General features: G+C 50.1%; 2 protein-coding genes across 2 annotated transcripts in view; one reads left to right on the top strand and one right to left on the bottom strand.

Annotated features, from left to right (window-relative positions):
- Positions 1–24,811, top strand: part of LOC142290884 (trefoil factor 1-like) — a 201,648-nt gene that overhangs the window by 161,037 nt on the left and 15,800 nt on the right. The window lies entirely within an intron of this gene.
- LOC142290883 (mitogen-activated protein kinase 11-like) overlaps positions 1–24,811 on the bottom strand; it is a 92,661-nt gene that overhangs the window by 59,403 nt on the left and 8,447 nt on the right. The gene's annotated exons all lie outside the window — the stretch shown is intronic.

Here is a 24,811-nt window from a genome sequence, read left to right as displayed (position 1 = left end):
TTTAAGAGGATTGATCCTACTAACAGATTCCCTAGAATACTATATTTAATTTATGTATATAAAGCCATTTAATACATAATGATAAAGGACAGCTATATTGGTTCTATACATTTAATACAGTAGCACATTACCAGGTTTACAAAACACAGACAGGTTTGATGTGCTTATAAATAGTTTTTATAAGTCCCATAATAAATTCAGAAGATGAGCTGGTCTAGTGACAGGTAATGTCTTAGGCCTTTGTACTGAGGCTGTTTTCACCTCCACCCTGCTATGACAAAACAGTCAGTCTGCTCAAATGTGTAACAGATGACTAGCAGATTTGTATGATACAAGTTGCAGAATTTGTCATCTGTCTTAAATACTTCTGGAGACATTGAGGAGAAACTTGTACAGGCAGCCATTTAAAAAAAAACAAAAAAAAACTATTCCAATATTATGACTGTATTCCACTGGTGATACTTCCCACTTTCATATATGAAAATGATAAACTTACTGTGTGGCAGAAGAAAGGCATATGAGACAGTTGAAGTCAGGAGACCACTGATGGCTGGGTACGGCATTCAGAGAATAGATACTAACTTGGGATAAGAATTAGGCTATTTTAGTAGATCAACTCTCATTATTCGTGATATAGATACTCCTTACTAGTGATGAGCGAGCATGCTTGTTACTACTCGGTACTCGCACGAGTATCACTGTACTCGGTCTACTCGGCGGGGACCGAGTAATCTCGCGATACTCGTGCTGTACTCGTGGTCTTCATTTCTGCATGTTGGCGCTCTTTTGAGAGCCAGCCCTCATGCAGGGATTGGCTGGCAGACCACTGCAATGCCACAGCCCTGTTAGTTGTGGAATTGAAGTGATTGGCCGGCCTGCACAGCGTGACCGAGCCTTTATACCGGCCGGCGCGCTGTGCTCTGCTCACAGCTATCCAGACAGTCAGTGCAGGGAGAGTGTCGCTGCTTCAGGGAAAGGTTTGCGGCCCTTTATAGCTATTTCCGTAGCAGGGCTGCAAACAGTGTGACCAAAAGTCCTTCTCAGGACTATTCTAGTTGTATACAGGCAGGCAGGGTATAGCCAGGTCGGAGTACAGTATCAGAGTCCTTCTCAGGACTATTGTTGCTGTATACAGGCAGGGTATAGCCAGGTTGGAATACAGGCTAGTGACCAAAAGAGTCCTTGTCAGGACTATTGTAGCAGTATACAGGCAGGCAGGCAGGCAGGGTATATAGCCATTCCTAGTGGTGACCGTATACCAGCCTTCATCATATCTGGGGCTGGTGTATACAGTCTAAAACAGTCCAGATAGTGTCGGACTTCTCAGTAATTGTCGCTCCTAAAAACCTGTTGGGTTCTTATTGCGTCCGTGCTTGCATTTAAAAACCGCACGTGTGTGCCTGTCGGTGGCAGCGTACAGGTGCACTTGTGTGCATTTTTCACAAACTATTATATAACGCACAAGTCTAGTGAATAATACACGTCAGTCAGCAGTGTCTGATAGTGTCAGACTTCTCAGTAATTGTCGCTCCTAAAAACCTGTTAGGTTCTTATTGCGTCCGTGCTTGCATTTAAAAACCGCACGTGTGTGCCTGTCGGTGGCAGCGTCAGGCTCCATATTGTCCCTGGATAGAGATGTGCATGAGGGCCTCAAAACATTGTTCCCATTGCAAAGGAGCGGGTCTCCTGTCGTTGTAATGCCCATTCTGAAAGAATGGGCGAAAAAATTTACCACTGGGGGTATACCTGAAACAAAGGCCTAACTCTTGTAACGGTCATCATGATGGCGCATGAGGAGAAGGAGGAGCAGTCCAGCGATTACCCAAAGTCCAGAAGTGTGTTACCATGGGTGAGTGGAGGTACATGGCAAAATCCCGTTAAAAACTTTAAATTCCGCTGTCATTTGCTGGTGGTGTGGTGAAGTCTGGCCCAATCCAACCCTTGTTCATCTTGATTAGAGTCAGCCTGTCAGCATTTACAGTTGACAGGCAGGTGCGTTTATCTGTAATGATTCCACCTGCGGCACTAAAAACACGCTCTGACAAAACGCTAGCGGCAGGGCAGGCCAGGACTTCCAAGGCGTAGAGAGCCAATTCATGCCACGTGTCCAGCTTGGATACCCATTAATTGTAAGGCACAGAGGAATGTCGGAGTACAGTTGTTTGATCTGCAAGGTACTCCTTGAGCATCTGGGAAAACTTAGGATTTCTTGTGGCACTACCCCGCACCTCAGGGGCTGTGGTATGTGAGGGGCTGAGAAAACTATCCCACATCTTAAAGACTGTTCCCCTACCTCTGGCGGATTGGACTTGTGCCCCTCTCGGCTGTACGCCTTGGTTGTCCACTGATTCCTGACCTATGCCGCTATCGTTTTGTGAGGGGAATGCTTTGCCTACTTCCGTGACTATGGCCTTCTGGAACTGCTGCATTTTTCCTGACCTCTCCGCCTCGGGAATAAGAGACATAAAGTTCTCCTTGTAGCGTGGGTCTAACAGTGTTACCAACCAGTAATGATTGTCGGCCAAGATGTTCTTAACGCGAGGGTCACGAGACAGGCAGCTTACCATAAAGTCAGCCATGTGTGCCAGACTCTTAACAGCCATCACTTCAGTATCCTGACCAACACGATGACTGAACATGCTGTCCTCCTCCTCCTCCTCCTCCTCATCATCTACCCTGTCCTCTGGCCAGCCACGCTGAACCGAGGATATGACTGCATGTCATATCCTCAATTTGGCCAGAGAGTTGCTCCATGTCTTCATCCTCCTCCTCGTCATAGTCCTCCACTGCACGTTGTGATGAGACGAGGCTGGGCTGTGTGTTATCACCCACACCCACTACTGTTTCTTGCTCAAACTCATCGCGCTCCGCCTGCAATGCATCATGGTTGTTTTTTGAGCAGAGACCATTTTAGAAGGCAGAGAAGCGGTATGGTGACGCTAATAATGTCGTCATCGCCGCTCACCATCTTGGTGGAGTCCTCAAAGTTTTGGCGGATGGTACATAGGTCGGACATCCATCTCCACTCCTCAGGTGTTATGTGTGGAGTTTGACCCATTTCCCTACGGCTTAGGTGATGCAGGTACTCAACAGCTGCCCTCTTCTGCTCACATATCCTGACCAACATGTGCAGAGTTGAATTCCAACGCGTGGGGACATCACACACCAGTCTGTGAGCCGGAAGATGCAAATGGCGCTGAAAGCCAGCAAGGCCGGCTGAAGCAGTAGGTGACTTTCGAAAATGTGCAGACAGGCGGCGAACTTTTACCAGCAGATCAGACAGCTCTGGGTATGACTTTAGAAACCGCTGAACCACGAGGTTGAGCACATGGGCCATGCATGGAACATGTGTCAGCTGGCCTCGCCTCAAAGCCGCCACCAGGTTCCGGCCATTGTCACACACGACCTTTCCTGGCTTTAGGTTCAGAGGTGTGAGCCAGTGATCTGCCTTCTGTTTCAGAGCTGTCCACACCTCTTCTGCATTGTGGGGTTTGTCACCTATGCAGATTAGCTTCAGCACAGCCTGTTGCCGCTTCGCCGAGGCAGTGCTGCAGTGCTTCTGTGTCGCCCTGGACAAGCCAGGGGCCACAGAGCACAACACTTACACACCCCACACTCCCTGCAGGCATATAGTCAAAACACAAAATCCTTGTTGCCTTCCCCAGGGGCTGTTGTCCACACCAGGGGGTGGAGCCAGGCGGTTGGTCTCCACCCACCAAGGAGGAGGGAAAAAACAGGCAGTGAGAGTTAAGCTAAGGAAGTTGAAGGAGGAAAGTAGTAGAGAGGAGAGAAGTGACAGCAAAGAGCCTGAAGTTGGTCCGGGTGTGTGGCCCGGACAGGACAGCAAGGTTGGCAGGATGTGGTGACCGTCTGCAGTGGAGGCCGATTGGAGTCTGCCGTAAGGACCGTGGACGGGTGGTGACCCGGCCGTACCGGACCGGTATACAAAGAGAAGCCAGCACCATTGGCAGGGGCCTTTCGGATCCCGGCAAGGCTTGGTGTCGCCGTGAATTTGCCAAATCCGTTAGTGAAGGGGACCTCAGGGTTTCCAAACAGCCAAGTCACGATAGAAGGCAACCGTCCAACCGTGAAGGGGAGACACCGCCAAGGGCAACCGTCTCCCAGGGCCAGCGCCTATGGGCAAAAGGAGCTCCTCCGGCCCATATCCAGGTCGGGGAGCGGGTTACCGGTGGGAAACCATCACTACCAACACTGAACTTAGGTGCAGGGAGAGACAGTCATCACTAACCTGCAGGGAGGAACAACCGCAGCCGTCCGAGGGACCCGTCCATCCAGCCACTTGTTTTACCGTGAACTGTGTCATCATCATTGGGCTGAGTGAGTACCTCCGTGCCGTGCGGCACAGCGCTGCCCCTGCGACCTTGCACCTCATCAGGCCCCGCAACCCGCCTGTCATCCATCTCTACCCCATCACCGGGCCCTGGGACAACCAACCCCCCTACCCACGGCGTGGAGAAATAACAACAAAGCTGCTCCCTGTCACAGGCTCCCGGGATCCCCGTCCAGAGCAGCGGTGGTGTCCACACAATCACCACAACCGTGGATGGCGTCACGGACAATATCCCCAAAACCCAAACGACCCCTTTTCACTCACGGGCGATGAGCGCCGCTCGAGTCCCCGGGATCCGGCCATCGCTCGAGCCACCGAGCAGCAGCAGCCGTAGAGCAGCGGCAGCCGGACCCGAGCAGTGGGAGAGCGCAGCGTCCCCTCCTCCGCCCGCAACACTTCCAGCTTGGGACTGGTGTGTAGGGTAAAGTGGATGAGGATGCGCAGGAGGAGGAGGAGGCTGAGGAGCATGACATTCCGGAGCTGTAGAGTGTGGGTGAAACCCTGACTGAGGTAGGGCCTGCAAAACTTAGTGTGTGAAGGACGTGTTCCGTCCCTCGCTCAGACTGGGTCCCAGCTTCCACAATATTAACCCAGTGTGACGTCAACGAGATGTAGCGGCCTTGCCCACATGCACTTGTCCACGTGTCTGTGGTTAGGTGGACTTTGGCTGAAACAGCGTTGTTCAGGGCACGTGTGATGTTTTGTGACACGTGGTTGGTTAGCAATGCGGGGACGGCACACCGGGAGAAATAGTGGCGGCTGGGGACCGAGTAATGTGGGACAGCTGCCACCATCAGGTCGCGGAATGCTTCTGTCTCAACCAGCCTAAAAGGCAACATTTCCAGCGCAAGCAGTCGCGAAATGTTAGCATTTAGAAGTGTGGCATGTGGGTCGTTGGCAGTGTATTTGCGCCTGCGTTCAAAGGTTTGCTGAATGGATAACTGAACGCTGCGCTGGGACAAGGACGTGCTTGATGATGGTGTTATTTCTGCGTGGGCAACTGCAGGTGCAGGGCCGGAGGAGGCTTGTTCTCGGGCAGCATGGACAGGGGATTGGCTCGCATGCACAACAAGCGAAGACGAAGCAGTGACATCAGCAAGCACTGCTCCTCGACTCTGTTGTACATCCCACAAAGTCGGGTGCTTGGCTGACATGTGCCTGATCATGCTGGTGGTGGTCAGGCTGCTAGTTTTGGTACCCCTGCTGATGCTGGCACGGCAGGTGTTGCAAATGGCCTTTTTAGAATCATCTGGAGCCAACTTAAAAAACTGCCAGACTCGGGAAGACCTAACATTTGTACAGGCACCTTGTGTCGTGTTGTTCCGGGGAACAGTTGCCTGACGTCTGCCTGGGGCCACCACCCTGCTTCTTACTGCCTGTTGGGATGCTACGCCTCCCTCCCCCTGTGCACTGCTGTCCTCGCTCTGCATATCCTCCTGCCAGGTTGGGTCAGTTACTGGATCATCCACCACGTCGTCTTCCTCTTCCGCACCCTGCTCCTCCTCCTGACTTCCTGACAATTGTGTCTCATCATCGTCCACCCCTTGTTGAGACACGTTGCCAACTTCGTGAGAACGTGGCTGCTCAAATATTTGGGCATCTGTACATACAATCTCGTCATGGCCCACTTCAACAGGAGCTGGTGAGAGGCCAGAATGTGTGAATGGAAACGTGAACGAACAGCTCTTCCGAGTGTCCAAGTGTGGGATCAGTAATGTCCGTGGACGTGTACTCGGCCTGGTGGTAGGAAGGAGGATCAGGTTCTGAAATGTGCGGTGCAGTATCACGGCTACTGACACTTGACCGTGTGGAAGACAGAGTGTTTGTGGTGGTGCCAATCTGACTGGAAGCATTATCCGCTATCCAACTAACAACCTGTTGACACTGGTCTTGGTTCAACAGCGGTGTACTGCTGCGGTCCCCAAGAATTTGGGACAGGACGTGCGAGCGAGTAGATGTGGCCCTTTGTTGTGGCGAAATTAGAGCTTGCACACGACCTCGGTCTCTGCCTGCACCACCATCACGTCCACTTCCTTGTTCGTTGACAACGCCCTTGCGCATTTTGCAATGCTGTGCTGATGTGTATTCACTAGACTTGTGCGTTATATCCAAGTTTTTGCAAAACGCACACAAGTGCAGCGGAAAGCTGCCACCAACAGGCACACACGTGCGGTTTTTAAATGCAAGCACGGAGGCACTAAGAACCTAACAGATCTCTATCCAGGGACAACGTGGAGCCTCCCAATTTTTGGCTGCCCTGCCTAAGGGCTATACTACAATAGACCCACTTCCTTACAATGGGCACTTCAGGTTTACAGGCCATCATGCACGTCTCTATCCAGGGACAACGTGGAGCCTCCCAATTTTTGGCTGCCCTGCCTAAGGGCTATACTACAATAGACCCACTTCCTTACAATGGGCACTTCAGGTTTACAGGCCATCATGCACGTCTCTATCCAGGGACAACGTGGAGCCTCCCAATTTTTGGCTGCCCTGCCTAAGGGCTATACTACAATAGACCCACTTCCTTACAATGGGCACTTCAGGTTTACAGGCCATCATGCACGTCTGTATGCAGGGGCATTGGTGAACCTCACAATTTTGGACTGCCCTGGCAAAGGAAAATACTACAAAGACTCACTTCCTCAAAATGGGCATATTATACTCAGAGGCCTTTATGTACGTCTCTTCTCAGGGACATCGGAGTGCCACACAATGTTTTACGTAAAATCTTTCATGTATTGATCTCAAAAAGTAACATACATTAGCTCTATCTCACTATTGGGTATGTGCCCTTAACATTTCTGCCATGAAAAATCATTTTGGGGTCATTTTGGAAGGTTTTCTGGTGAGTCCGTAAAAATGGCGTGAAACGCGGACAAAATTGTTCACAGCTGTGACTTTTGAGTGATAAATGCTTCAAGGGGTCTTCCCCATGCTGTTGCCATGTCATTTGAGCACTCTTCTGAGACTTTTGTGCCATTTTTAGGGTTTCTCCATGCTGCCGGGGGGTCATTTCACAAAAATACTCGGGTCTCCCATAGGATAACATTGGGCTCGTTGCTCGGCCCGAGTACACGAGTATCTTGGGAGGCTCGGCCCGAGCTTCGAGCACCCGAGCTTTTTAGTACTCGCTCATCACTACTCCTTACCCCTGGGGTCTCCTTATAACATTGGGGTTCCCATAGTGCGCATCTGCCACTGTGTCTGTATGTTGGGACTTTTTTTATATTTTTTTTTTTTTTTTTTTTAAACCTGTACTTAATTTAATAAAGCTTTAATGTTTACATTCATTTCTTTGTCATTACTTCAGTCCTGCTGTCTGATACGTTTAGGCTACATTCACACAACCGTTCCGTTTTTGTGGTCCGCAAAAACGGTCCTGTTTATCCATGGATGCATCCATGTGACAACCGCATCCGTTCTGTATGCCATCAGTTTGACTTCAGGTTTTTTACGGTCCGCAAAAAAACTCAGAATGAGCGTTACATACAGTCCACGGTATCTGGCCAGATACTCGTCCTCATATAAAGTCTATGGGGAACAGAATCCGGCACAAAGGGGTAGGAGAGCAAGCGCTACATATTCACCGATCACCGGGACGGCTGACACTGCTCCGGCAGCAGCTCTTTCTTCTTGCCGAACTGGTGGCTCATTGGGCTCATACATATTCACTGCTTCCCTCACTCACCGGCGTCTGTAATTGTTTGAAGTTAGACGCGCCCCCAAGCTAAGTGACAGCTGTTTGACTGTAACTAATCACAGCCTTCAGTGGGCAGGCCTATATCGTGCAGTAAAATGAATAATGGAAAAAAAAAATGAAGTGCGGTCCCCCCCACCCCATTTTGATACCCAGACAAGATAAATCCCCACAACTGGGGGACCCACGTTATTGGGAGCTCCCAGCCTAAAAATATCAGCCAGCAGCCACCCGGAATAGTCGCATCCATTTGATCTGGGACTTTACCCGGCTCTTCTTGACTGTCCAGATGCGGTGGCAATCGGGATAATAAAAAGTTAATAGCAGCCCATAACTGCCACTAAGTCCTAGATTAGTGGTGGCAGGAGTCTATGAGACACCCCCTCATCACTAATCTGTAAGTGAAAATAAAAAAAAAAAACACCTAAAAAACACTTTATTTGAAATAAAAGACAAAAAAGCACCCTCTTTCACCATTTTATTAACACCACAAAAACCCCTCCAGGTCCAACGTAATCCACATGAGGTTCCATGACGCTTCCAGAACTGCTACATCTGCATCTCACAGCGAGAGACATAGAACATGACTGCCTGCTGTGAGATTCAAGCTGCAAGTGAAGTTGGCAGCGCGTTCAGCGGAAAAGACACTCAGGTGATTTCCAGTCACCGGTAGAGGACTCAACCTGTGACTGCACATCACCTGAGTGACATCACAACTAGTTACAGCCCGCGATACTTGATGTGATACGGCAGACGATGGAACTCAGTGATGAGTGCTGACATCACGAATTCAACAGAGCTCATCACCGCAGGTAATGAACTTAGCTAACATCATTATGTCAGCACTCATCATAGATAAAGGAGAGAGACATATATAATGTCCCACTCCCCTGCATTTTGTAATTTTACACTACTAGTGCCTTTCATGTGGCACTAAAGGGTGTTTAGCCTCGTACGTAGACAAAAAATAATTAATAAAAAAAAAAATTACATGGGGTCCCCCCCCCTATTTTTTGTAGCCAGCAAGGGTAAAGCAGACGACTGCAGCCTGCAGACCACAGCTGGCAGTTTCACCTTGGCTGGTATTCCAAAACAGAGGGTACCTCACGCTGTTATTTTAAAATAAATTTAAAACAAAAAATGTGGGGTCCCCCCAAAATTCAACCACCAGCCAAGGAAAAGCGGACAACTGTGGTCTGGCATTCTCAAACTAGGGAGGTCCATGGTTATTGGACTCTCCTCAGCCTAAAAATAGCAGGCCGCAGCAGCCCAAGAAGCGGCGCGCGCATCCATTAGATGCGCCAATCCTGGTGCTCCGCACCAGCTTATCTCGTTGCCCTGGTGCGGTGGCAAACGGGGTAATATATGGGGTTGATACCAACTGTGTAATGTCACCTGGCATAAGGCCCTGGAGTTAGTGATGTCACGGCATCTATCAGATACCCAACATCACTGTTCCAGTCAGTAATAATAAAAAAAAAATAATAATATGTGACAAATTTTTATTTGAAAAAACACTCCCCAACACATTCCCTATTTCACCAATTTATTGGAAAGAAAAATCAAATCTGGGTTTGGCCTAATTCAATAAGGGTGTTCCATGACGATCCATACTCACTGTCCCTGTCAATGAAGAACAACATGTTCCCCATTGGCTGAGCGAGCAGTGCAGTGACCTGAGCTAACATCAATAGGTCAGGCCAGTTCACTGCAGGGCATGACAAGTGCCGACATCATGAGTTTAGCTAGGTACATTACCTGCAGTCATCCGATGTGTTTCTGTAGGAACTGATGGCACATGGAAGTGCTTCCGTATGCCATCCGATCCTACACAAACGACATTGAAAAGATGGTCTTGTCAGTAGGTCTGCAAAAAAAAGGAACGGACCGGAGGACAAACGGACCGGAGGACAAACGGACCGGAGGACAAACGGACCGGAGGACAAACGGACCGGAGGACAAACGGACCGGAGGACAAACGGACCGGAGGACAAACGGACCGGAGGACAAACGGACCGGAGGACAAACGGACCGGAGGACAAACGGACCGGAGGACAAACGGACCGGAGGACAAACGGACCGGAGGACAAACGGACCGGTCGTCTGAATGAGCCGTAAGGATTATCACATCTGTATTTATTGCTAGGATCAAGAACCCTTAGTGACTGACCCAATTTTGCCCATAATGACCAGGCCAATTTTTTTTTTTTTTAAATCTAACTAGTTTCACTTTATGTGGTAATAATTCTCAAACGCTTCAACGGATCCCAATGATTCTAAGATAGTTTTTTCGTGACACATTGCACGTTGTTAGTCATAAATTTAGATATTTTTACAAATAAACATCAAAAAAAACTATCAGAATTTTGGTGAAAATGTCACAATTTTCAAACTTTTAATTTTTATATCCGTAAAGCAGTTAGTCATGCTGTACAAAATAAATAAATAACAGTTCCCATATGTCTACATCACATCTGCATCAATTTTCAAACCTCATTTTATTTTGATTTATGTTAAATGTTTCTGTTTCTTTAATGGGCCTATTCAGATTTAAATGGCTTTTGATGGGCTTATAAACTTCAGTTGAAAAGTTTAGGGTCACTTAGATATTTCCTTATATTTGAAAGAAAAGCACATTGTTTTTCAATGAAACTAATATTAAATTAAACAGAAATACACGCTATACATTAATATGGTAAATGACTATTCTAGCTGCAAACGTCTGGTATTGAGCTGTTGTGGGAGCAGCTTGACCGTATGGTATGCAAAAAGTGCCCATCAAGCCAATCCAACTTGTGGGAGGGGCTTCTGGAAGCATGGGGCGAAATATCTCCAGATTATCTCCGCAAATTAGCAGCTAGAATGCCAAAGGTCTGCAAAGGTGGAATTGCTTCAAAGGAGCATTCTGTGATGAAAGCAAAGTTTGAAGGAGAAAATTATTATTTCAAGTAAAAATCATTAATTTCTAACCTCGTCAATGTTTGGACTATATTTTCTATTCATTATGCAACTCACTTGATAAATAAAAGTATGATTTTTCATGGGAGACACAAAATTGTCTGGGTGACCCTAAAGTTTTGAACTGTAGTGTACATATATTCAAAACTCCCCAAAAGTGATCCAATTTTAAAAATCGCATCCCTCAAATATCTCAAAACTGCTTTCAGTAAAAATTTGAACTCTTCAGGTGCTATGCAGAAATTAATGCACAGTGGAATGGAAAAAAAAATAAATTGTAATTTTAAATCTAAAATGTTGATTTAGCCCCAACTGTTTCACTTTTACAATGGACAGTATGGCAAAATGGACCCCTCAGTTTAATACCCAGTTTGTTCTGAGCACACTGATACCCCACATGTGGTCAGAAACCTCGTTTTGGACAAATGGCAGGGCATGGAAAGGAAAAAGCAGTATTTAAATTTTGCAACACAAATTTGGCTGAAATAGATTTTGGGCACCAGGTCACATTTTCAGAGCCCCTGATGTACCTAAAAAGCAGAAATTCCCCATAAATGACCCCATTTTGGAAACTACAGCTCTCAAGGATTTTATCCAGGAGCATAATGAGCATTTTAAACCACAGGATTTGATAAGACTAGGTAGCCATATTGAACATTTTCATTTATTTCACAAAAATGTTGCTTTAGCCGCCAATTTTTTACTTTTGCAAAAGGTACCACAAAAAACTGGACCTCAAAGTTAACTATCCGCTTTCTTCTGAGGGCGGCAATATCTACCATGTAGTCAAAAAGATCTGTTTGGAAGAATGGCTGGGCTCTGAAGGGAAGCAGCACAATTTGAATTTTGGAAAGCAAATATGGCTAAAATAAATTCCGGGCACCATGTTTTATTTGCTGGGCCCTAGAGTACAAAAACATCCCCACAAATGACCCCATTTTAGAAACTACACCCATCAGGGAATTTATGTATGGATATGTTGAGCATTTTAAACCAACAGGTACTTCAAAGAACTTTTTAAAATGTGGATGTGAAAATGACCGTTACGTTTTATTTCCGCTAAAATGTTATTTTAGCCCTCAATCTGTAATTTTGTCAATGGATAATAGGAGAAAATGGGACCTACAATTTGTTAGGTAATTTCTCCTGAGCACAATGATACCACATACATGGTCAAAGAAGGGAATTTTGTTTACTTACCGTAAATTCCTTTTCTTCTAGCTCCAATTGGGAGACCCAGACAATTGGGGTGTATAGCTACTGCCTCCGGAGGCCGCACAAAGTACTACACTTAAAAGTGTAAGGCCCCTCCCCTTCTGGCTATACACCCCCCCCGTGGGAGCACGGGTCCTTCAGTTTTAGTGCAAAAGCAAGAAGGAGGAAAGCCAATAACTGTTTCAAAAACAAATTCAATCCGATAAACAATATCGGAGAACGTAAGTTATTAACATGAACAACATGTGCACCCGAAAAACAAATACCCTCAGAAAAACAGGGCGGGTGCTGGGTCTCCCAATTGGAGCTAGAAGAAAAGGAATTTACGGTAAGTAAACAAAATTCCCTTCTTTTTCGCTCCTAATTGGGAGACCCAGACAATTGGGACGTCCAAAAGCAGTCCCTGGGTGGGTAAAATAATACCTCGCGATCGGGCTGTCAGGCAGCCCTTCCTCACAGGTGGGCCACCGCCGCCTGCAGGACTTGTCTACCTAGGCTGGCATCCGCCGAAGCGTAGGTATGCACCTGATAATGCTTGGTGAAAGTGTGCAGACTCGACCAGGTAGCCGCCTGGCACACCTGCTGAGCCGTAGCCTGATGCCGTAATGCCCAGGACGCACCCACGGCTCTGGTAGAATGGGCCTTCAGTCCAGAAGGAGTCGGAAGCCCAGCAGAACGGTAGGCGTGTAGAATTGGTTCCTTGATCCACCGCGCAAGGGTGGATTTGGAAGCTTGCGACCCTTTATGCTGACCAGCGACCAGGATAAAGAGTGCATCCGAACGGCGCAGAGACGCCGTGCGGGAAATGTAGATCCTGAGTGCTCTCACCAGGTCCAACAGATGTAAACCCTTTTCAAATTGGTGAACTGGATGCGGACACAAAGATGGTAAAGTGATATCCTGATTGAGATGAAAGGAAGATACCACCTTGGGAAGAAACTCTGGAATTGGACGCAGTACCACCTTGTCCTGGTGAAACACCAGGAAGGGCGACTTGCAAGATAACGCCGCCAGCTCTGACACTCTCCGAAGAGACGTGACCGCCACCAGAAAAACCACTTTCTGTGAAAGCCGAGAAAAGGAAATCTCCTTCATGGGCTCGAAAGGTGGCTTCTGGAGAGCAATCAGAACCTTGTTCAGATCCCAGGGTTCCAATGGCCGCTTGTAAGGGGGAATGATATGACAAACCCCTTGCAGGAACGTGCGTACCTTAGGAAGTCGCGCCAGGCGCTTCTGAAAGAATACGGATAGCGCAGAAACTTGTCCTTTAAGGGAGCTAAGCGACAAACCTTTTTCCAACCCAGACTGCAGGAAGGAAAGAAAAATAGGCAATGCAAATGGCCAGGGAGAAACTCCCTGAGCAGAGCACCAAGATAAGAATATCTTCCACGTTCTGTGGTAGATCTTGGCGGAGGATGGTTTCCTAGCCTGTCTCATGGTGGCAACAACATCATGAGATAAACCTGAGGTCCCTAGGACCCAGGACTCAATGGCCACACAGTCAGGTTCAGGGCCGCAGAATTCAGATGGAAAAACGGCCCTTGAGACAGCAAGTCTGGACGGCCTGGTAGCGCCCACGGTTGTCCTACCGTGAGATGCCACAGATCCGGGTACCACGACCTCCTCGGCCAGTCTGGAGCGACGAGAATGGCGCAACGGCAGTCGGACCTGATTTTGCGGATCACTCTGGGCAATAATGCCAGAGGTGGGAACACATAAGGTAGTCGGAACTGCGACCAATCCTGAACTAAGGCGTCTGCCGCCAGAGCTCGGTGATCGTGAGACCGTGCCATGAAAACTGGGACCTTGTTGTTGTGCCGTGACGCCATCAGGTCGACGTCCGGCATCCCCCAGCGGCGACAGATCTCCTGAAACACGTCTGGGTGAAGGGACCATTCCCCTGCGTCCATGCCCTGGCGACTGAGAAAGTCTGCTTCCCAGTTTTCCACGCCTGGGATGCGAACTGCAGATATGGTGGATGCTGTGTTTTCCACCCACGTCAGAATCCGCCGGACTTCTTGAAAGGCTTGTCGACTGCGTGTTCCCCCTTGGTGGTTGATGTACGCCACCGCTGTGGAATTGTCCGACTGAATCCGGATCTGCTTGCCCTCCAGCCACTGTTGGAAGGCTCGCAGAGCAAGATAGACTGCTCTGATTTCCAGAACATTGATCTGAAGGGTGGACTCTCTCTGAGTCCACGTACCCTGAGCCCTGTGGTGAAGAAACACTGCTCCCCACCCTGATAGGCTCGCATCTGTCGTGACCACCGCCCAGGATGGGGGCAGGAACGACTTTCCTTTTGACAATGAGGTGGGAAAAAGCCACCATCGGAGAGAGTCCTTGGTTGCCTGAGAGAGGGAGACATCCCTGTCGAGTGACGTCGACTTCCCGTCCCATTGGCGGAGAATGTCCCATTGTAGAGGGCGCAGATGAAACTGCGCGAAAGGGACTGCTTCCATTGCTGCCACCATCTTCCCTAGGAAATGCATGAGGCGCCTCAATGAGTGGGACTGGTTCTGCAGGAGAGATTGCACCCCTGTCTGCAGAGAGCACTGCTTGTCCAGTGGAAGCTTCACTATCGCTGAGAGAGTATGAAACTCCATGCCAAGATATGTTAGTGATTGGGTCGGGGTTAGATTTGACTTTGAAAAGTTGATAATCCACCCGAAACTCTGGAGAGTCTTCAGTGCCACGTTCAGACTGTGTTGGCATGCCTCTTGAGAGGGTGCCTTTATAAGTAGATCGTCCAAATACGGGATCACAGAGTGACCCTGCGAGTGCAGGACAGCTACTACTGCTGCCATGACCTTGGTGAAGACCCGAGGGGCTGTTGCCAGCCCGAAAGGTAACGCTACGAACTGCAGGTGTTCGCTTTCTAGAACGAAGCGTAGAAAACGCTGATGCTCTGGCACGATCGGCACGTGAAGATAAGCATCCTTGATGTCTATTGATGCTAAGAAATCTCCTTGAGACATTGAGGCTATGACGGAGCGGAGAGATTCCATCCGGAACCTCCTGGTTTTTACGTGTTTGTTGAGCAATTTTAGATCTAGGACGGGCCGAAAGGACCCGTCCTTCTTTGGCACCACAAACAGATTGGAGTAAAAACCGTGACCTTGTTCCTGAAGAGGAACGGAAGTCACCACTCCTTCCGCCTTTAGAGCGGCCACCGCCTGCAGCAGAGCATCGGCTCGGTCGGGCGGTGGGGAAATTCTGAAGAAACGAGTTGGAGGACGAGAGCTGAACTCTATCCTGTACCCGTGAGACAGAATGTCCCTCACCCAACGGTCTTTGACCTGTGACAGCCAAATGCCGCCAAAGCGGGAGAGCCTGCCACCGACCGAGGATGCGGAGAGAGGAGGCTGAGAGTCATGAGGAAGCCGTCTTGGTAACGGTTCTTCCTGCTGTCTTTTTTGGGCGTGACTGCGTCCGCCAAGAATCTGAACCTCTCTGATCCTTTTGAGTCCTTTTGGACGAGGAGAATTGGGACCTGCCTGAGCCTCGAAAGGACCGAAAACCAGACTGACCCCTCCTTTGTTGGGGCTTGTTTTGTCTGTGTTGAGGTAAGGATGAGTCCTTACCCTTGGAGTGTTTAATGATTTCATCCAAACGCTCCCCAAACAAATCGGTCACGAGAAAAGGGCAAACTGGTTAAGCACTTCTTGGAAGCAGAATCTGCTTTCCATTCTCTCAACCACAGGGCCCTGCGCAAAACCACGGAGTTGGCTGACGCCACCGCCGTACGGCTCGTAGAGTCCAGGACAGCATTAATCGCGTAAGACGCGAATGCAGACATTTGAGAGGTCAATGGTGCCACCTGCGGGGCAGATGTACGTGTGACCGAGTCGACTTGTATAAGCCCAGCTGAAATAGCTTGGAGTGCCCATACGGCTGCGAAAGCTGGCGCCAACGACGCTCCAATAGCTTCATAGATGGATTTCAGCCAGAGCTCCATCTGCCTGTCAGTGGCATCTTTAAGTGCCGCTCCATCTTCTACTGCAACTAAGGATCTAGCTGCAAGCCTGGAGATTGGAGGGTCCACCTTGGGACACTGTGTCCAACCTTTGACCACGTCAGGGGGAAAAGGATAGCGTGTATCTTTAAGCCGTTTAGAAAACCGCTTCTCAGGATAAGCGTGGTGTTTCTGGATTGCATCCCTAAAGTCAGCGTGGTCCAGAAAAGTGCTTAATTTACGCTTGGGGTATCTGAAATGGAATTTCTCCTGCTGTGAAGCTGCCTCCTCCTCAGTAGGAGCTGGCGGAGAAATATCTAACATCCTATTGATGGACGCTATAAGATCATTCACTATGGCGTCACCATCCGGTGTATCCAGATTGAGAGCGGACCCAGGATCAGAATCTTGATCAGTTACATCCGCCTCATCACCCATAGATTCATCCCGCTGGGATCCTGACCAGTGAGACGAAGTTGAGGGCCCCTCATAACGAGCCCGCTTAGGTTGTCTGGGACTGTTGTCCGAGTCAGAATCGTCACCCTGGGGTGCATGTGACACCCCCGGAGCTTGGAAGTGTGCCAGCTGAGGGGGACCAGGGAGCAATGATGCCACAGTGTCCATGGTATGAGTTACTGGTCTAGACTGCAATGTTTCAAGAATCTTTGACATGGTCATAGACAATCTGTCAGCAAAAGCTGCAAACTCCGTTCCTGTCACCTGGACAGCATTCACAGGTGGTACACCCTGGGTCACGTCCAGCAGAGGCCCCGGCTGTGCAAGTTGCACAGGGGCCGAGCACTGCACACAATGGGGGTCAGTGGAACCTGCCGGTAGAGCAGCCGCACATGCGGTACAGGCAGCATATAATGTCTGTGCCTTGGCACCCTTGCGTTTAGCGGACGACATGCTGTTGCCTCCTTGTAATCTAGGAGGGTATATAGCCGAGAATCACCAGCGACCGTACAGTACAAAGTATTTGCAAACACAAAATACTCAGTATACAAACGGCACAAGTGGGGGTGAGCCCTTGAGGGCTGCTTACCGCCCGCTGAACAGCGGGTATGAGGCCGTAGAATCCCGTGTCTGGGTCTCCCCGTCTCCCCTATGCAGCTCAGCGTGCAGGCAGGAATGGCTGCCGGCGTTCTGTGAAGAGGGGCGGACCTTGGGCGTGCCACAAACAGAGCGGGAAGCTGCGTCCTACTGTGCCTGGTGTGAGGGCTGGAGTATGTAAAAAAGACTCCAGCCCTCAGCGCTGATGCTCTGTACAGCGTCCCGCCCTCCTCCTGACTGGCAGGTGCGGAGGCGGGAACGAACGAACTAGGCCGCAAAAGCCGGGGACTGTAGTAATAAGCGCGGCCGTGATATATGCACGGCCAGCGCGGAAGTCCCCGGCGCACCACAAGTCCCAGCCGCGTCGCAGTCCCAGCGGCCGGCGCGACCGTTCTCCCCGAGTCTACCCACTCAGCCAAGCTGAAGTGAGGAAATGGCACAAGCGCAGCAGCGCTGATGTCCCCGGCGCACTAACACACCCAGCAATGCTGCGGTGTGCGCGCGTATGCACGGGGACACAGAGTACCTTGACGGAGCAGGGCCATGTCCCTGACGATACTCAGCTCCAAATCCAGCGGCTTCTCCAGGGGCTGCGGATGGAGCACGGTCTCTGTGCCTGGAGACCGGTAAAATCCCACTTCGCCCAGAGCCCTAATGGGGATGGGGAAGGAATCAGCATGTGGGCTCCAGCCTCCGTACCCGCAATGGGTACCTCAACCTTAACAAGCACCACCGACAGAAAGTGGGGTGAGAAGGGAGCATGCTGGGGACCCTTGTATGGGTCCTCTTTTCTTCCATCCGACATAGTCAGCAGCTGCTGCTGACTAAACAGTGGAGCTATGCGTGCGTGTCTGACCTCCTTCGCACAAAGCAAAAAACTGAAGGACCCGTGCTCCCACGGGGGGGTGTATAGCCAGAAGGGGAGGGGCCTTACACTTTTAAGTGTAGTACTTTGTGCGGCCTCCGGAGGCAGTAGCTATACACCCCAATTGTCTGGGTCTCCCAATTAGGAGCGAAAAAGAAAACTAATATTTGGCCACATAGCAAAACTCAGAGTGAACAGCACTATATGATCTTTGGAACGCAAATTTGGATACCACAATGCATTTGCAGACCCCATGAGGTGCCAAATAAGCAGAAACCCCCACATGTGAACCCATTTGGAAAACTAACCCTCATAATGAAGTTATCTACTGGTGTTATTAGCATTTTTAACTCACAAACTACACAGAATTTTATTAGATTGGGCCATAAAAAGGAAAAAAATGTAGAATTGTTCTGCAAAAATGTTACTTTTGCCTCAAAGTTTGAATTGAGACAAAGGGTAACAGTAGAAAATGGACAGGACAACTTGTTATGCAATTTTTTCCCGAACATGGCATTACCCAATTTGTGGATATACACTACTGTTTGAACACACAGCGGGGATCGGATGGTAAAGAGCGCTAGTTGGTTTTTAGTATGCAGGTTCCATTAATAGATTGTGGAGTCCATTAGTCGAGCCCCCACAGGTGCCAAATTAGCAGAAACCCCACAGATATGACCCTATATTGGAAACGTCACTGTGGAAGAAATTCATCTAGGAGTGTAGTGAGTATTTTGAACCCTCATAGAATTATATAACTTTGAATTAATAAAAATTTTATTGGTAAAAATGAAAAAATTAGCTGCAAATTTGTCAGTTGCACAAGGGTTAAAATATGCATAAAATGACAGGAGACCACGGAAACAGACCAGACGGAGTCCAAAGTGTCTCCATCTGCCTCATAGTGAGCGATTCCGTCGGGTGTTTTATCTAAATTGTGATTTTTGGGATCTACACGGAAACCCTGGAGTGCACAGGATAAATGTGAATCAAACCTTATTTGAATTTTTGGAGGTAGTATGAACAAATAGACAGCAGTACAAGAATAGTTCTTATTTTTATTTGTGCGCGGTTCACCGTGCGGTATTAGTGATAAGACTGCTTTATTTTTCGAGTCGATGTGATTACAGCGATACCAGATTTTGATCATTTTATGTTTTACTGCTATCACACAGTAGAAGAAGGGAATTTTGTTTACTTACCGTAAATTCCTTTTCTTCTAGCTCCAATTGGGAGACCCAGACAATTGGGTGTATAGCTTCTGCCTCCGGAGGCCACACAAAGTATTACACTTAAAAGTGTAAGCCCCTCCCCTTCTGCCTATACACCCCCCCGTGCATCACGTGCTCCTCAGTTTTGGTGCAAAAGCAGGAAGGAGGAAACTTATAAATTGGTCTAAAGTAATTCAATCCGAAGGAAGTTCGGAAAACTGAAAACCATTCAACATGAACAACATGTGTACACAAAGAACAACAGCCCGAAGGGAACAGGGGCGGGTGCTGGGTCTCCCAATTGGAGCTAGAAGAAAAGGAATTTACGGTAAGTAAACAAAATTCCCTTCTTTGTCGCTCCATTGGGAGACCCAGACAATTGGGACGTCCAAAAGCAGTCCCTGGGTGGGTAAAATAATACCTCGTAATAGAGCCGCAAAACGGCCCCTTCCTACAGGTGGGCAACCGCCGCCTGAAGGACTCGCCTACCTAGGCTGGCATCTGCCGAAGCATAGGTATGCACCTGATAGTGTTTAGTGAAAGTGTGCAGGCTCGACCAGGTAGCCGCCTGACACACCTGCTGAGCCGTAGCCTGGTGCCGCAAAGCCCAGGACGCACCCACGGCTCTGGTAGAATGGGCCTTCAGCCCTGAGGGAACCGGAAGCCCAGAAGAACGGTAAACTTCGAGAATTGGTTCCTTGATCCACCGAGCCAGGGTTGATTTGGAAGCCTGTGACCCTTTACGCTGGCCAGCGACAAGGACAAAGAGTGCATCCGAGCGGCGCAGGGGCGCCGTACGAGAAATGTAGAGTCTGAGTGCTCTCACCAGATCTAACAAGTGCAAATCCTTTTCACATTGGTGAACTGGATGAGGACAAAAAGAGGGTAAGGAGATATCCTGATTGAGATGAAAGGGGGATACCACCTTAGGGAGAAATTCCGGAACCGGACGCAGAACCACCTTGTCCTGGTGAAACACCAGGAAAAGGGCTTTGCATGACAGCGCTGCTAGCTCAGACACTCTCCGAAGTGATGTGACTGCTACTAGGAAGACCACTTTCTGCGAAAGGCGTGAAAGAGAAATATCCTTCATTGGCTCGAAAGGTGGTTTCTGAAGAGCCATCAGCACCCTGTTCAGATCCCAGGGTTCTAACGGACGCTTGTAAGGAGGGACTATGTGACAAACCCCCTGCAGGAACGTGCGTACCTGTGGAAGTCTGGCTAGGCGCTTCTGAAAAAACACAGAGAGCGCTGAGACTTGTCCCTTAAGGGAGCCGAGCGACAAACCCTTTTCCAATCCGGATTGAAGGAAGGAAAGAAAAGTGGGCAAGGCAAATGGCCAGGGAGTAAAACCCTGATCAGAGCACCAGGATAAGAATATCCTCCACGTCCTGTGGTAGATCTTGGCGGACGTTGGTTTCCTGGCCTGTCTCATAGTGGCAATGACCTCTTGAGATAACCCTGAAGACGCTAGGATCCAGGACTCAATGGCCACACAGTCAGGTTGAGGGCCGCAGAATTCAGATGGAAAAACGGCCCTTGAGACAGCAAGTCTGGTCGGTCTGGTAGTGCCCACGGTTGACCCACCGTCAGATGCCACAGATCCGGGTACCACGACCTCCTCGGCCAGTCTGGAGCGACGAGGATGGCGCGGCGGCAGTCGGACCTGATCTTGCGTAACACTCTGGGCAACAGTGCCAGAGGAGGAAACACATAAGGCAGTTGAAACTGCGACCAATCCTGAACTAAGGCGTCTGCCGCCAGAGCTCGGTGATCTTGAGACCGTGCCATGAATGCCGGGACCTTGTTGTTGTGCCGGGACGCCATTAGGTCGACGTCCGGCATCCCCCAGCGGCAACAGATCTCTTGAAACACGTCCGGGTGAAGGGACCATTCCCCTGCGTCCATGCCCTGGCGACTGAGAAAGTCTGCTTCCCAGTTTTCTACGCCCGGAATGTGAACTGCGGATATGGTGGAGGCTGTGGCTTCCACCCATAGCAGAATCCGCCGGACTTCCTGGAAGGCTTGCCGACTGCGTGTTCCGCCTTGGTGGTTGATGTATGCCACCGCGGTGGAGTTGTCCGACTGAATTCGGATCTGCTTGCCTTCCAGCCACGGCTGGAACGCCTTTAGGGCAAGATACACTGCCCTTATCTCCAGAACATTGATCTGAAGGGAGGACTCTGGCTGAGTCCAGGTACCCTGAGCCCTGTGGTGGAGAAAGACCGCTCCCCACCCTGAAAGACTCGCGTCCGTCGTGACCACCGCCCAGGATGGGGGTAGGAAGGATTTCCCCTTCGACAATGAAGTGGGAAGAAGCCACCACCGAAGGGAGGTTTTGGCTGCCTGAGAAAGGGATACGTCCCTGTCGAGGGACGCCGACTTCCTGTCCCATTTGCGGAGAATGTCCCATTGAAGTGGACGCAGATGAAACTGCGCAAAAGGAACTGCCTCCATTGCTGCTACCATCTTCCCTAGGAAGTGCATGAGGCGCCTCAAGGGGTGTGACTGACCTTGAAGGAGAGATTGCACCCCTGTCTGTAGTGAACGCTGTTTGTCCAGCGGAAGCTTCACTATCGCTGAGAGAGTATGAAACTCCATGCCAAGATATGTCAGTGATTGGGCCGGTGTCAAATTTGACTTTGGGAAATTGATGATCCACCCGAATCTCTGGAGAGTCTCCAGAGCAATGTTCAGGCTGTGTTGGCATGCCACTTGAGAGGGTGCCTTGACAAGCAGATCGTCTAAGTAAGGGATCACCGAGTGTCCCTGAGAGTGTAGGACTGCTACTACTGTTGCCATGACCTTGGTGAAGACCCGTGGGGCTGTCGCCAGGCCGAAAGGCAGTGCCACGAATTGAAGGTGTTCGTCCCCTATGGCGAAACGCAGGAAGCGCTGATGCTCTGGTGCAATCGGTACGTGGAGATAAGCATCTTTGATGTCGATTGATGCTAGGAAATCTCCTTGGGACATTGAAGCGATGACGGAGCGGAGCGATTCCATCCGGAACCGCCTGGTTTTTACGTGTTTGTTGAGCAGTTTTAGGTCCAGAACAGGACGAAAAGATCAGTCCTTTTTTGGCACCACGAACAAGTTGGAGTAAAAACCGTGACCCTGTTGCTGAAGAGGAACAGGGATCACCACTCCTTCTGCCTTCAGAGTGCACACTGCCTGAAGAAGAGCATCGGCTCGCTCGGGGGGCGGAGATGTTCTGAAGAATCGAGTCGGGGGACGAGAGCTGAACTCTATCCTGTAACCGTGAGACAGAATGTCTCTCACCCAACGGTCTTGTACCTGTGGCAGCCAGGCGTCGCAAAAGCGGGAGAGCCTGCCACCGACCGAGGATGCGGTGTGAAGAGGCCGAAAGTCATGAGGAGGCCGCTTTGGGAGCGGTTCCTCCGGCGGTCTTTTTAGGACGTGACTTAGACCGCCATGAATCAGAGTTCCTCTGACCCTTCTGTGGCCTGTTGGACGAGGAGAATTGAGACCTGCCCGCGGGCCGAAAGGACCGAAACCTCGATTGTACCTTCCGTTGCTGAGGTCTGTTTGGTTTGGACTGGGGTAAGGATGAGTCCTTTCCCTTGGATTGTTTAATGATTTCATCCAATCGCTCCCCAAACAGGCGGTCGCCAGAAAATGGCAAACCGGTTAAGAACTTTTTGGAAGCAGAGTCTGCCTTCCATTCACGTAGCCACATGGCCCTGCGGACTGCCACCGAATTGGCGGAAGCTACCGCCGTACGGCTCGCAGAGTCCAGGACAGCATTAATGGCGTAGGACGCAAACGCCGACGCCTGAGAGGTTAAGGACACCACCTGCGGAGCAGAGGCACGTGTGACTGCATTAATCTGCGAGTGACACGCTGAGATAGCTTGGAGTGCCCATACGGCTGCGAATGCCGGAGCAAAGGACGCGCCGATAGCTTCATAGATGGATTTCAACCAGAGCTCCATCTGTCTGTCAGTGGCATCTTTGAGTGAAGCCCCATCTTCCACGGCAACTATGGATCTAGCCGCCAGTCTGGAGACTGGAGGATCCACCTTGGGACACTGAGCCCAACCCTTGACAACGTCAGGGGGAAAGGGATAACGTGTGTCCTTAAGGCGCTTAGAAAAGCGCTTATCTGGACAAGCTCGGTGTTTCTGGACTGCCTCTCTGAAGTCGGAGTGATCCAGAAACGTACTCATTGTACGCTTGGGAAATCTGAAACGGAATTTCTCCTGCTGAGAAGCTGACTCCTCAATTGGAGGAGCTGGGGGAGAAAGATCCAACACCTGATTGATGGACGCTATAAGGTCATTCACTATGGCGTCTCCTTCAGGTGTATCTAGGTTGAGAGCGGCCTCAGGATCAGAATCCTGATCTGCCACCTCCGCTTCATCCTCCAGAGAGTCCTCCTGCCGAGACCCTGAGCAGTGTGATGAAGTCGAGGGAATTTCCCAGCGAGCCCGCTTAGGCGGTCTGGGACTGCGGTCCGTGTCAGAGACCTCACCCTGGGACCTATGAGTCACCCCAGGAGCACTTTGTTGCTCCAACCGAGGGGGGCCGGGGGGAAATGATTCAACAGTGCCCGGGGCCTGTGTTACCGGCCTGGACTGCAAGGCTTCTAGTATCTTAGCAGACCATTTATCCATACTCTCAGAAAGTTTGTCAGCAAATACTGCAAACTCCGTCCCTGTCACCTGGACAGTGGTAGCAGGTGGTTCCACTTGGGCCACCAGTGGCTGAGACTCCGGCTGAGTAAGTGTCACAGGGGCCGAGCATTGCACACAATGAGGGTCGGTGGAACCTGCCGGTAGTATAGCCGCACATGAGGTACAGGTTGCAAAGTAAGCCTGTGCTTTGGCACCCTTGCTTTTTGCGGACGACATGCTGTTGTCTCCTCTGAGTACAATCCAGGAGGGTATATAGCCAAAAATCAACAGTGCGACCGTACAGTGTAAATGTATAGCATATAAGTATATATATATATATATATATATATACACACACTTCGGCACTCAGTGGGGCCAGCACCTAGAAACAGGTGCTGCTTACCGACCGCCCAAAGCGGTTGTGTGATCACCAGATTCCCTGCCTGGGCCTCCCAGAGCAGTGTTGTCTCTCCTCTCCAGCTTCAGAAGTGCTGACAGGAATGGCTGCCGGCGTTCTGTGAGGAGGAGGGGGCCGTGGGCGTGCCCTAGAAAGTGCGGGAATCTGGTGCCCCACGGTGCTCAGTATGCTCCAGCCCTCAGCGCTGACGTCCTGTGCAGCGTCCCGCCCTTCCCCTGACTGGCAGGCCCGGGGGCGGGAATATGCGGTACTAGGCCGCAAAAGCTATAAGCCACTAAAGTTATAAGCGCGGCCGGCAAATAAGCGCGGTAGTCCCCGGCGCACTAACACACCCAGCAGTGCTGCAGCGTGTATGACACAAGCGCTCCATGCGCAGTCCCCAAGGGGACACCGAGTACCTCACAGTAGCAGGGCCTTGTCCCTGACGATACCCGGCCCCTGTCCAGCAGATTCCC

Source organism: Anomaloglossus baeobatrachus, chromosome 2 (assembly GCF_048569485.1).
Source record: "Anomaloglossus baeobatrachus isolate aAnoBae1 chromosome 2, aAnoBae1.hap1, whole genome shotgun sequence".
NCBI classification, from domain to species: domain Eukaryota; kingdom Metazoa; phylum Chordata; class Amphibia; order Anura; family Aromobatidae; genus Anomaloglossus; species Anomaloglossus baeobatrachus.
Note: the sequence above shows the minus strand (reverse complement) of the source record. Positions and strands in the feature narration are given on the sequence as shown.